General features: G+C 46.3%; 1 pseudogene; it reads left to right on the forward strand.

The window, feature by feature from the left end:
• The first annotated feature begins 1660 nt into the window (after window positions 1–1660).
• LOC114674733 (uncharacterized protein CXorf49-like) lies at window positions 1661–10929 on the forward strand (annotated as a pseudogene).
• Window positions 10930–11555: the final 626 nt, after the last annotated feature.

An 11555-nucleotide genomic window follows, 5' to 3' on the forward strand; every position in this document is an offset into this window, starting at 1 on the left:
TTCCCTGATGATCAGTATCTTAGTCAGTTCAGGCTGCTATAACAAAGTACCATAGACTGGGTGGCTTAAAGAACAAATGTTTATTTCCCACAGTTCTGCAGACTGGGAAGTTCAAGGTAAATGTATTGGCAAATTCAGCGTCTGGTGATGGCCTGCTTCATGATGCATGAGAAGCACCGGGCTCACAGAGGAGCTGCAAGCTTGTTCCACACGAAGAGCCAGCACCCGATAGAAACATGGGCAGAGAGGCTCACAGTCAAGAAGCAGGGATTTTAGGGTTGTTTCTGCTGATGTTGTGAAAAACACCACTGTCGATTTCCTAGGGACTCACTGCATTGAACATGTAATGGCTTTGTGTAGCACCTACGTGTTAACTATGTTCCCGTCCATGAACATGGGATGTATCTCCATTTATTGGTCTTCTGCATGTTTCATCAGTGTTTGATCGGTTTCAGTGTGCACACCTTTCAGCTCCCTGAATAAGCGTATTCCACGGGTTTTATTCTTGGCTTGATATTCTAAATGCGTTGGTTTCAGCAGTGTCTTTTTCGGATAGTTTGTTGTTCAGGCATAGAAATGCAAATGATTTTCACATATTGCTTTTGCACTCTGTAATTTGCTGACTTTGTTTATTGGTTTTGACTGTTTTTTGGTGCAGTGTACATCAGGGTTTTCTCTAGGTGAGATCATGTCATCTGCAAGCCGAGAAAATTGAGCTTCTTAGTTTCCAATTTGAATCCTTTTTATTTCTTTTTCTTAAAATAGGCGATCAAATCGGCACATGACTGTGCCCACAAGGGTTGATTAGCATATGGGTGTGCTTGTTTGGCAGGCCAGAATTTTTTATTTCTAAGAGTTTGTCCCACTCCATGCCCTCCTAGATTTTAGAATTGAAAAATACCTCTTGTTTAAGGTAGATCTCAGCCCTGCTTTTGTGCATTGGAGCCTTCACGGATCCTTCACCACTGCCTTCACTCTGTGAATCTGCCCTTTCTCCCTCAAGGGAGAGCATCCCCGGTTAATTTGATTTCCAAGTGGGCGTATACATGGGCACCAGCCCACAAGCGTGCGTGCATGTGTGCACACACTCATGCACGCACACACACACGTGGGACACACAACCACCTGTCGATTTGATCATGTATTGTAAGAAAAAGAAATAAAAAGCATCAAATTAGAGAGTAAGAAGCTCAATTATCTCTACTTGCTGATGGCATGATGTCACATAGAGAAAACCCTAATGTACACTGCACCAAAAACTGATCAAAACCAATAGACAAAGTCAACAAAGTTGTGGAATGGAAAAGCAACATGCGAAAATCACTCGCTTTTCTATGCCCAAACAGCAAACTATCGGAAAAAAGACACCCGGGAAACCAACGTATTTAGAATATCAAGCTAAGAATAAAACCCTTGTAATACGTTTATTCAGGGAGCTGAAAGGTGTGCACACTGAAACTGATCAAACCTAAAACCCCTGCTTCTTGACTGTAAGCCTCTCTGCCCATGTTTCTATTGGGTGCTAGCTCTTCGTGTGGAACAGAGGCTTTCACAGCACTAGCAGAAACAAACCTAAAACCCTTGCTTATTGACTGTGAACCTCCCTGTGAGCCTTGACTGTGAGCTACCCAAAGCTGTTACAGGTTAAACACGGTGAGTGATGCCACCGCCCAGCATCCAGGGAAACCCATCCCTAGAAGGCACTGCTGCGGAAGGGTCTGCTGACATTGGGGCAGACCTGGAGGTCGGTCCCAGTGGGAGAGGTGCACTGGGCCCCAGCCCGGGAGAATGGCAGCAGGACTCCGTCGGCCCTCTCCACCTCAGTGGTCCTGGAACAGGCCCGGCCTGAGAGAACCCCGAAAATGGCTCGAAGAGCAGATGCAGCATCTGCTTGGATTCCCAGCAGCCCTCCAAGGAAGGGCCTGCCGGGCTGTCTACCCAAGACTCTGATTCCACAGATGAGAGCAGTGTCTTACTGTTGATTAGGGTGATCATTTTCACCAAAGAAGGAAGGCAGGCCAAGCCCGGAAGCCCCAAGAAGCCAGCAGACACTTGCAGACAACCGAGTTTCCACCTCAGGGAGAGTTACCTTCAGGTTCAGGGACCTCTCCTGACCTTTCCTCCCTGCAGACTCACCCCAGCCATGGAGAGGCCGGCCATGGGAGAGCTGGATGCGCCTTCCTTGACGAAAATGCAGAGCGTGGTGTGGGGAAAGATGGGGGTCAGGCCCAGCTGCTCAGGAGCTGCAGTTACAGGGCCCTTGCCCCAGAGCCCTCTGGGAAGGAAGGTGACCCATGAGAAGAAATCCCTAGGGGATGTGCCAGAACTGGCCCTACGGGGAGCCTTTCCTGCCTAGGGGCAGAGACTCTCAGTAGTTCCACCTGATCCGGCCAGCTTCCCGCCAGTGTCTGGTGTGGGGCTCCTGGGGAACTCCCCGAGACCCAAGGAGCCCAAGCACAGCAGCCCTGGGAAGAAACCTCCAGGAAGGAAAGCCAGGGAGTCCCAGGCTGTGGCCAGAGAAGATAATGACCCAAATAGAGATGAGGTTCCAAGGGCCCAAGTAAGTAGATTCTCTTCACGCACTCCTCCTCCTCCTCCTTGCTCTCCTCCTCCTCTTTCTCTTCTGTCTCCCCCCACCCACCTCTCTTCCAGCACACACCTCTTTGCCCATGCCCCCTCTATCCCTTGCTCACGGGTTTTCATTGGGAGCCCAGGGACACTAGGATGCCCGATTGGGGTCCTCCTCACAGGGGCACACATTAAAGGGAGCACTTTGTGTGTGTCAGGCCCAGCTCTGGACACTGCAGTTGGCCAGATTCTGCCCCCAGAGAGGAGCTGGGATGGAGGGCAGCGTTGGCAGCTGGTTTGGATTGGGGGACTCCTTAATGTGTGGGGCACAAAGCTTGGGCATCAAGACTCATCAACTTCCCAATTCCTCCTTCCCTAGCTGTTAAGCAAGCCCTCCTGTCTTGGGGCTGACTGAGGGAGAAAGTGCTAATGAGATTACTCTGGAGTCTCCACCTTAACACAACCCCTCCTCACTTGTACTTACTGCCAGCCTCCACTGCCCACCCAACTCTGAAGTTTCTGTTTTAGCTTCCCAAACAGAAGCCCCAGCCGATTTCCCTGTCCGTGACTTGTGGAGAATGCAGCAGTGGTGATCCCACCATCAGAACTCCCCAAGTTCCAGGAACCTCATAGCCCTTAGCGTTGAGCTTGAGAAGCCTTGTTTCCTGACACCATGCATTCTCCAGTGAGTCTTGTGTGTTTGATAGGTGTGGAGGGGAGAGGGGTCGGGAGGGAAACCTCTGGCTCTGTCACTTCTGGAAGCTCAGCCTGGCTCCCAGGCTTCCCTGCCCACCCAGGAAGCTGTCCCACGGGAAATGGGGGGTTGACAGGGCTGGCCTGAAGCCACATCACCCTCTCTGAGTAGGATTTGTGTGGTGGGGAGCGATTTGGAGCCCCACCCCAAACTCCAGCTCTGGAAGGAGAATTTCAGTGGCACTGAGTCCTTTTCTATTAAGTCCTGCTCAGTCACAGTGCTCCTCCCAGGGCCTGCCTGTGGCTGCCCTGCTGTTGGCATCTTACCCAGAGCCACAATGCTAGCAGGCCACCAGGTGCAGATCGTCTCACACTGGGGAACAGGGAAGACAGTTCCAGAGGGAGGGTTGGAGTTGCTGGGCAGAGCAGGGGCAATGTGTTGCCAGCACAGGGTAATGCTTCCTCACATTAGACCCTGCTAGGCCCTTTCCACCTCACTCGAAGGCTTAGAAGCTGGATTTTGTGTTTTCTTTCAGGTGACCAGCAGCTACCTGTCCAATCCCCCAAGATTGGAAAGGCAGCAGGAGCCCCCGGGAGCTCAGGGCTGTCCTCAGGTAATGCTTTGTGTGGATCATAGTAATCCAAGTCCACACTAGATGGTGGGATCCATGTCCAGGTTAAACTGATTTCTGCATCTCTCCCACCTCCAGCTTCCATACCCCATGGAGAGTGGATGCCTTCTTTCCATTGAGGGTTCTGTGCCAACCCACCTCACCACTGGGCTGCAGGCTGTGGGGGCTATAAGGGCTGGGGGAGACAGGGAATATGGTGAGAGATCAGGCCAGAATAGACTAACCCTTTCTGTTCCTCTGGTGTCTGCTTGTCTAGTGCATCCTGCTGCAGAGGAAAACTGAGGACCTGAGGGGAGGTTCCAAGATGGCCGAATAGGAAGAGCTCCAGTCTTCAGCTCCCAGCGTGAGTGACACAGAAGATGGGTGATTTCTGCATTTCCAACTGAGGTACCAGGTTCATCTCACTGGCACTTGTCGGACAGTGAGTGCAGCCCATGGAGCAGGGTGGGGCATCACCTCATCTGGGAATTGTGAGGGGTCAGGGAATTCCATTTCCTAGCCAAGGGAAGCTGTGACAGATGGTACCTGGAAAATTGGGACACTCCCACCCTAATACTGTGCTTTTCCGACAGTCTTAGCAAACAGCACACCAGGAGATTATATACCACGCTTGACTCAGAGGGTCCCACCCCCATGGAGCCTCACTCACTGCTAGCACAGCAGTCTGAGATTGAACTGCAAGGTGGCAGCGAGGCTGGGAGAGGGGCTTCCACCATTGCTGAAGCTTGAGTAGGTAAACAAAGCAGCCATGAAGCTCAAACTGGGTGGAGCCCACCGCAGCTCAAGGAGGCCTGCCTGCTTCTGTAGACTCCAACTCTGGAGGCAGGGCATAGCTGAACAAAAGGCAGCAGAAACTTCTGCAGGCTTAAAAGTCCCTGTCTGACAGCTTTGAAGAGAGTAGTGGTCCTCGTAGCATGGTGTATGAGATCTGAGAATGGACAGACTGCCTCCTCAAGTGGTCCCTGACCCCCAAGCAGCCTAACTGGGAGACACCTCCCAGTAGGGGACGACTGACACCTCATACAGCCAGGTGCCCCTCTGAGACGAAGCTTCCAGAGGAAGGATCAGGCAGCAACATTTGCTGTTCTGCAATATTTGCTGTTCTGCAGACTCCACTGGTGATACCCAGGCAAACAGGGTCTGGAGTGGACCTCCAGCAAACTCCAACAGGCCTGCAGCTGAGGGTCCTGACTGTTAGAAGGAAAACTAACAAACAGAAAGGACATCCACACCAAAACCCCATCTGTACATTACCATCATCAAAGGCCAAAGGTAAATAAAACCACAAAGATGGGGAGAAACCAGAGCAGAAAAGCTGAAAATTCTAAAAATCAGAGCACCTCTTCTCCTCCAAAGGAATGAAGCTCCTCACCAGCAATGGAACAAAGCTGGATGGAGAATGACTTTGACAAGTTGAGAAAAGAAGGCTTCAGATGATCGGTAATAACAAACTTCTCTGAGCTAAAGGAGGATGTTCGAACCCATCGCAAAGAAGCTAAAAACCTTGAAAAAAGATTAGATGAATGGCTAACTAGAATAAACAGTGTAGAGAAGACCTTAAATGACCTGATGGAGCTGAAAACCATGGCATGGGAACTATATGACGCATGCAAAAGCTTCAGCAGCTGATTTGATCAACTGGAAGAAAGGGTATCAGTGATTGAAGATCAAATGAATGAAATGAAGCAAGAAGAGAAGTTTAGAGAAAAAAGAGTAAAAAGAAATGAACAAAGCCTCCAAGAAATATGAGACGATGTGAAAGACTAAATCTACGTCTGATTGGTGTACCTGAAAGTGACGGGAAGGATGGAACCAAGTTGGAAAACACTCTTCAGGATATTATCCAGGAGAACTTCCCCAATCTAGCAAGGCAGGCCAACATTCAAATTTAGGAAATACAGAGAACACCACAAAGAAACTCCTTGAGAAGAGCAATGCCAAGACACATAATCATCAGATTCACCAAAGTTGAAATGAAGGAAAAAAATGTTAAGGGCAGCCAGAGAGAAAGGTCTGGTTACCCACAAAGGGAAGCCCATCAGACTAACAGTGGGTCTCTTGGCAGAAACTCTACAAGCCAGAAGAGAGTGGGGGCCAATATTCAACAACTTTAAAGAAAAGAATTTTTAACCCAGAATTTCATATCCAGCCAAACTAACCTTCATAAGTGAAGGAGAAATACAATCCTTTACAGACAAGCAAATGCTGAGAGATTTTGTCACCACCAGGCCTACCTTACAAGAGCTCCTGAAGGAATCACTAAACATGGAAAGGAACAACTGGTACCAGCCACTGCAAAAACCTGCCAAATTGTGAAGGCCATCGATGCTAGGAAGAAACTGCATCAACTAACAAGCAAAATAACCAGCTAACATCATAATGACAGGATCAAGTTCACACATAACAATATTAACCTTAAGTGTAAATGGGCTAAATGCTCCAACTAAAAGACACAGACTGGCAAATTGGATAAACAGTCAAGACACATCAGTGTGCTGTATTCAGTAGATCCATCTCACGTGCTGAGACACATATAGGCTCAAAATAAAGGGATGGAGGAAGATCTACCAAGCAAATGGAAAACAAAACAAAATAAAACAAAAAGCAGGGGTTGCAATCCTAGTCTCTGATAAAACAGACTTTAAACCAACAAAGATCAAAACAGACAAAGAAGGCCACTATATAATGATAAAGGGATCAATTCAACAAGAACAGCTAACTATTGTAAATATATATGAAACCCAAACAGGAGCACCCAGATTCATAAGGCAAGTCCTTAGAGACCAACAAAGAGACTTAGACTCCCACACAATAATAATGGGAGACTTCAACACCCACTGTCAACATTAGACAGATCAACGAGACAGAAAGTTAACAAGGATATCTAGGAACTGAACTCAGCTCCACACCAAGTGGACCTAATAGACATCTACAGAACTCTCCACCCCAAATCAGCAGAATATACATTCTTCTCAGCACCACATTGCACTTATTCCAAAATTGACCACATAGTTTAAAGTAAAGCACTCCTCAGCAGATGTACAAGAACAGAAATTATAACAAACTATCTCTCAGATTACAGTGCAATCAAACTAGAACTCAGGATTAAGAAACTCACTCAAAACTGCTCAACTACATGAAAACTGAACAACCTACTCCTGAATGACTACTGGGTACATAACGAAATGAAGGCAGAAATAAAGATGTTCTTTGAAACCAATGAGAACAAAGACACAACATACCAGAATCTCTGGGACACATTTAAAGCAGTGTGTAGCGGGAAATTTATAGCAGTAAATACCCACAAGAGAAAGCAGGAAAGATCTAAAATTGACACACTGACATCACAATTAAAAGAACTAGAGAAGCAAGGGAAAACACATTCAAAAGCTAGCAGAACGCAAGAAATAAGATCAGAGCAAAACTGAAGGGAATAGAGACACAAAAAACCCTTCAAAAAAATCAATGAATCCAGGATCTGGATTTTTGAAAAGATCAACAAAATTGATAGACCACTAGCAAGACTAATAAAGAAGAAAAGAGAGAAGAATCAAATAGATGCAATAAAAAATGATAAAGGGGATATCACTATCGATCCCACAGAAGTACAGACTACCAAGAGAGAATACTATAAACACCTCTATGCAAATAAACTAGAAAATCTAGAAGAAATGGATAAATTCCTGGACACATATACCCTCCCAAGACTAAACCCTGAAGATACCAATAACAGGCTCTGACACTGAGGCAATAATTAATAGCCTACCAACCAAAAAAGTCTAGGACCAGACAGATTCACAGCCGAATTCTGACAGAGGTACGAAAAGGAGCTGGTACCATTCCTTCTGAAACTATTCCAATCAATAGAAAAAGAGGGATTACTCCCTAACTCATTTTATGAGGCCAGCATCATCCTGATACCAAAGCTGGGTAGAGACACAACAAAAAAAGAGAATTTCAGACCAATATCCCTGATGAACATCGATGCAAAAATCCTCAATAAAATACTGGCAAACCGAGTCCAGCAGCACATCTAAAAACTTATCCACCACAATCAAGTTGGCTTCATCCCTGGGATGCAAGGCTTGTTCAACATATGCAAGTCAATAAACATAATCCAGCATGTAAACAGAACCAAAGACAAAAACCATATGATTATGTCAATAGATGCAAAAATGGCCCTCGACAAAATTAAACAGCGCTTCATGATAAACACTCTCGATAAACTAGGTATTGATGGGACATATCTCAAAATAATAAGAGCTATTTATGACAAACCCACAGCCAATATCATGCTGAATGGGCAAGAGCTGGAAGAATTCCCTTCGAAAATTGGCACAAGACAGGGATGCCCTCTCTCACCACTCCTATTCAACATGGTGTTGGAAGTTCTGGCTAGGGCAATCAGGCAGGAGAAAGAAATAAAGGATATTCAATTGGGAAAAGAGGAAGTCAAATTTTCCCTGTTTGCAGATGACATGATTGTAAGTTTAGAAAACCCCATCGTCACAGCCCAAAATCTCCTTAAGGTGATAAGCAACTTCAGTGAAGTTCCAGGATACAAAATAAATGTGCAAAAATCACAAGCATTCCTATACACCAATAACAGAAAAATAGAGAGCCAAATCACAATTGCTTCAAAGAGAATAAAATACCTAGGAATCCAACTTACAAGGGATGTGAAGGATCTCTTCAAGGAGAACTACAAACCACTGCTCAAGGAAATAAGAGGACACAAACAAATGGAAGAACATTCCATGCTCATGGATAGGAAGAATCAATATAGTGAAAATTGCCATACTGCCCAAGGTAATGTGTGGATTCAATGCCCTCCCCACCAAGCTACCAGTGGCTTTTTTCACAGAACTGGAAAAAACTACTTTAAAGTTCATATGGAACCAAAACAGAGCCCACATTGCCAAGACAATCCTAAGCCAAAAGAACAAAACTGGAGGCGTCATGCTACCTGACTTCAAACTCTACTACAAGGCTACAGTAACCAAAACAGCAAGGTACTGGTACCAAAACAGAGATATAGACCAATAGAACAGAACAGAGCCCTCAAAAATAATATCACACATCTACAACCATCTGATCTTTGACAAACCTGACAAAAAGAAGAAATGGGGAAAGGATTACCTATTTAATAAATGGTGCTGGGAAAACTGGCTAGCCATATGTAGAAAGCTGAAACTGGATCCCTTCCTTACACCTTATACAAAAATTAATTCAACATGGATTAAAGACTTAAATGTTAGACCTAAAACCATAAAAACCCTAGAAGAAAACATAGGCAATACCATTCGGGACACAGGCATGGGCAAGGACTTCATGGCTGAAACACCAAAAGCAATGGCAACAAAAACCAAAATTGACAAATGGGATCTAATTAAATGAAAGAGCTTCTGCACAGCAAAATAAACTACTATCAGAGTGAACAGGCAACCTACAGAATGGAAGAAAATTTTTACAATCTACCCATCTGACAAAGGGCTAATATCCAGAATCTACAAAGAACTTAATATTTACAAGAAAAAAATCAAACAACCCCATCAAAAAGTGGGCAAAGAATATGAACAGACACTTCTCAAAAGAAGACATTTATGCAGACAACAGACACATGAAAAAATGCTCATCATCATTGGCCATCAGTAAAATGCAAATCAAAACCACAATGAGATAGCATCTCACACCAGTTAGAATGGCAATCATTGAAAAGTCAGGAAACAATAGGTGTTGGAGAGGATGTGGAGAAATAGGAACACTTTTACACTGTTTCTTTTACACTGTCCCACTTTTACACTGTGGGACTATAAACTAGTTTAACCATTGTGGAAGACGGTGTGGTGATTCCTCAAGGATCTAGAACTAGAAATACCATTTGACCCAGCTATCCCATTACTGGGTATGCAACCAAAGGATTATAAATCATGCTGCTATAAAGACACATGCACACGTATGTTTATTGCGGCACTATTCACAATAGCAAAGATTTGGAACCAACCCAAATGTCCATCAATGATAGACTGGATTAAGAAAATGTGGCACATATACACCATGGAATACTATGCAGCCATATAAAAGGATGAGTTCATGTCCTTTGTAGGGAAATGGATGAAGCTGGAAACCATCATTCTGAGCAAACTACCACAAGGACAGAAAACCGAACACTGCATGTTCTCACTCATAGGTGGGCATTGAACAATGAGAACACCTGGACACAGGGTGGGGAACATCACACACCAGGGCCTGTCGTGGGGTGGGCGTAGGAAGGAGGGATAGCATTAAGATATACCTAAAGTAAATGATGAGTTAATTGGTGCAGCACACCAACATGGAACATGTATACATATGTAACAAACCTGCACGTTGTGCACATGTACCCTGGAACTTAAAGTATAATAATAGTAATAAAAAAATTGAGGACCTTAGAGACCAACTAGGTATGATGTGACCATGGCTGGAGCAGGGATGGACAGCGGTGTCTTACTGCAGATGCCAGGGCGGGGGTGGGCTGCAGGTGTAGGCAACTTCACTAGGACTAACTTTCCTCTGGGGAAAAGAACCACACAGGCCTGGCCCTGGAGCCTTCTGTGCCTTTCCAGCTAGGGGTGTGCACAGACAGCAATGTGTCGTCTGAACTCCATGTACACTTTGTCCACGAGTCCCAGAGATCTCCTTTGCTTAGGGCGGTTAGAGATACCTCATGTGTTTTCCTTTAACTGCTGCCTCGTATGGCTTGTATGGTTTTTGCTTGCTGGCTGGCTTATCTGTCTTTGAAACACGTTCTGAAGGGTTCTGGGATGCCCCAACACCTGAGAACCACTTTCCCACTTAGAAGGCATTTCCACATTTAATTCAGGTGATGGGTGGGTGAGTCAGTCCCAGGGCTGGTGGGGTATCTGGTTGCAGGGCTAGGTGGTTCCCCACAGGGGCAGGGGATGGGTTTCTGTTTCCCCAGGTCTGGAGTCCCTGGTTCTGCCTCTCTGTTTCAGCGGCCATGCAGTTCCTCACTGACAAGTTCCAGGACCTTTGATGTGAGTGTGGCACACATTATGTACCTTCCCACAATCCCGATAGCTTAAGAGGGCTGTGGGCTGGCCCTGGTTGGGGGCCTGTCCCTAAGCCTGCTCTGTTTCACAGGTTGGAGCCAGCGTCTTCGTACAAGATGAACAGCTAGTACCTTTGGAGCTCCAGAGCTGCAGCCAAGCAGGTTCCCTCCGTATCCTCTTCAGCCAGGGCTTTCGCTCTTCTGCTGCATTTGCCCTCTTCCCAAAGCAATTTCAAATAAAGTCGTTCTCATATTCTGTGGTATGTGTGGTATGTGGTCTGCCCTCTGATTGTTGGGAGTGTTGGGGGGTGCGGGGTGTTGCTGTGTTCCCTGGCGCTTGAAGAGGAGTTCCCCTAGTGCTGTGTGGTGGGCCCACTCCCTGGGGGGCACCTGAGCTGGCATCTGAGCAGCAGCCCTGCACTCGGGCTTACCATAGTGCCCTGGGCCTAGGTGCTTTGGTGGCCCTGCCTGGCCACAGCAGCATTTCCTGCCTTTCCCCGGCACACCTTGCTCAGGGTCCCTTCTCTTCTCCTCCTACTTTGGGGTCTCACAGGTCCCCTTCTTCAGTGCTATTCTCCCTCTTCTTCAGCAGGAACTGATGTCCTCCTTCC

Source organism: Macaca mulatta, chromosome X (genome assembly GCF_049350105.2).
Source record: "Macaca mulatta isolate MMU2019108-1 chromosome X, T2T-MMU8v2.0, whole genome shotgun sequence".
Taxonomy (NCBI): Eukaryota; Metazoa; Chordata; class Mammalia; order Primates; family Cercopithecidae; genus Macaca; species Macaca mulatta.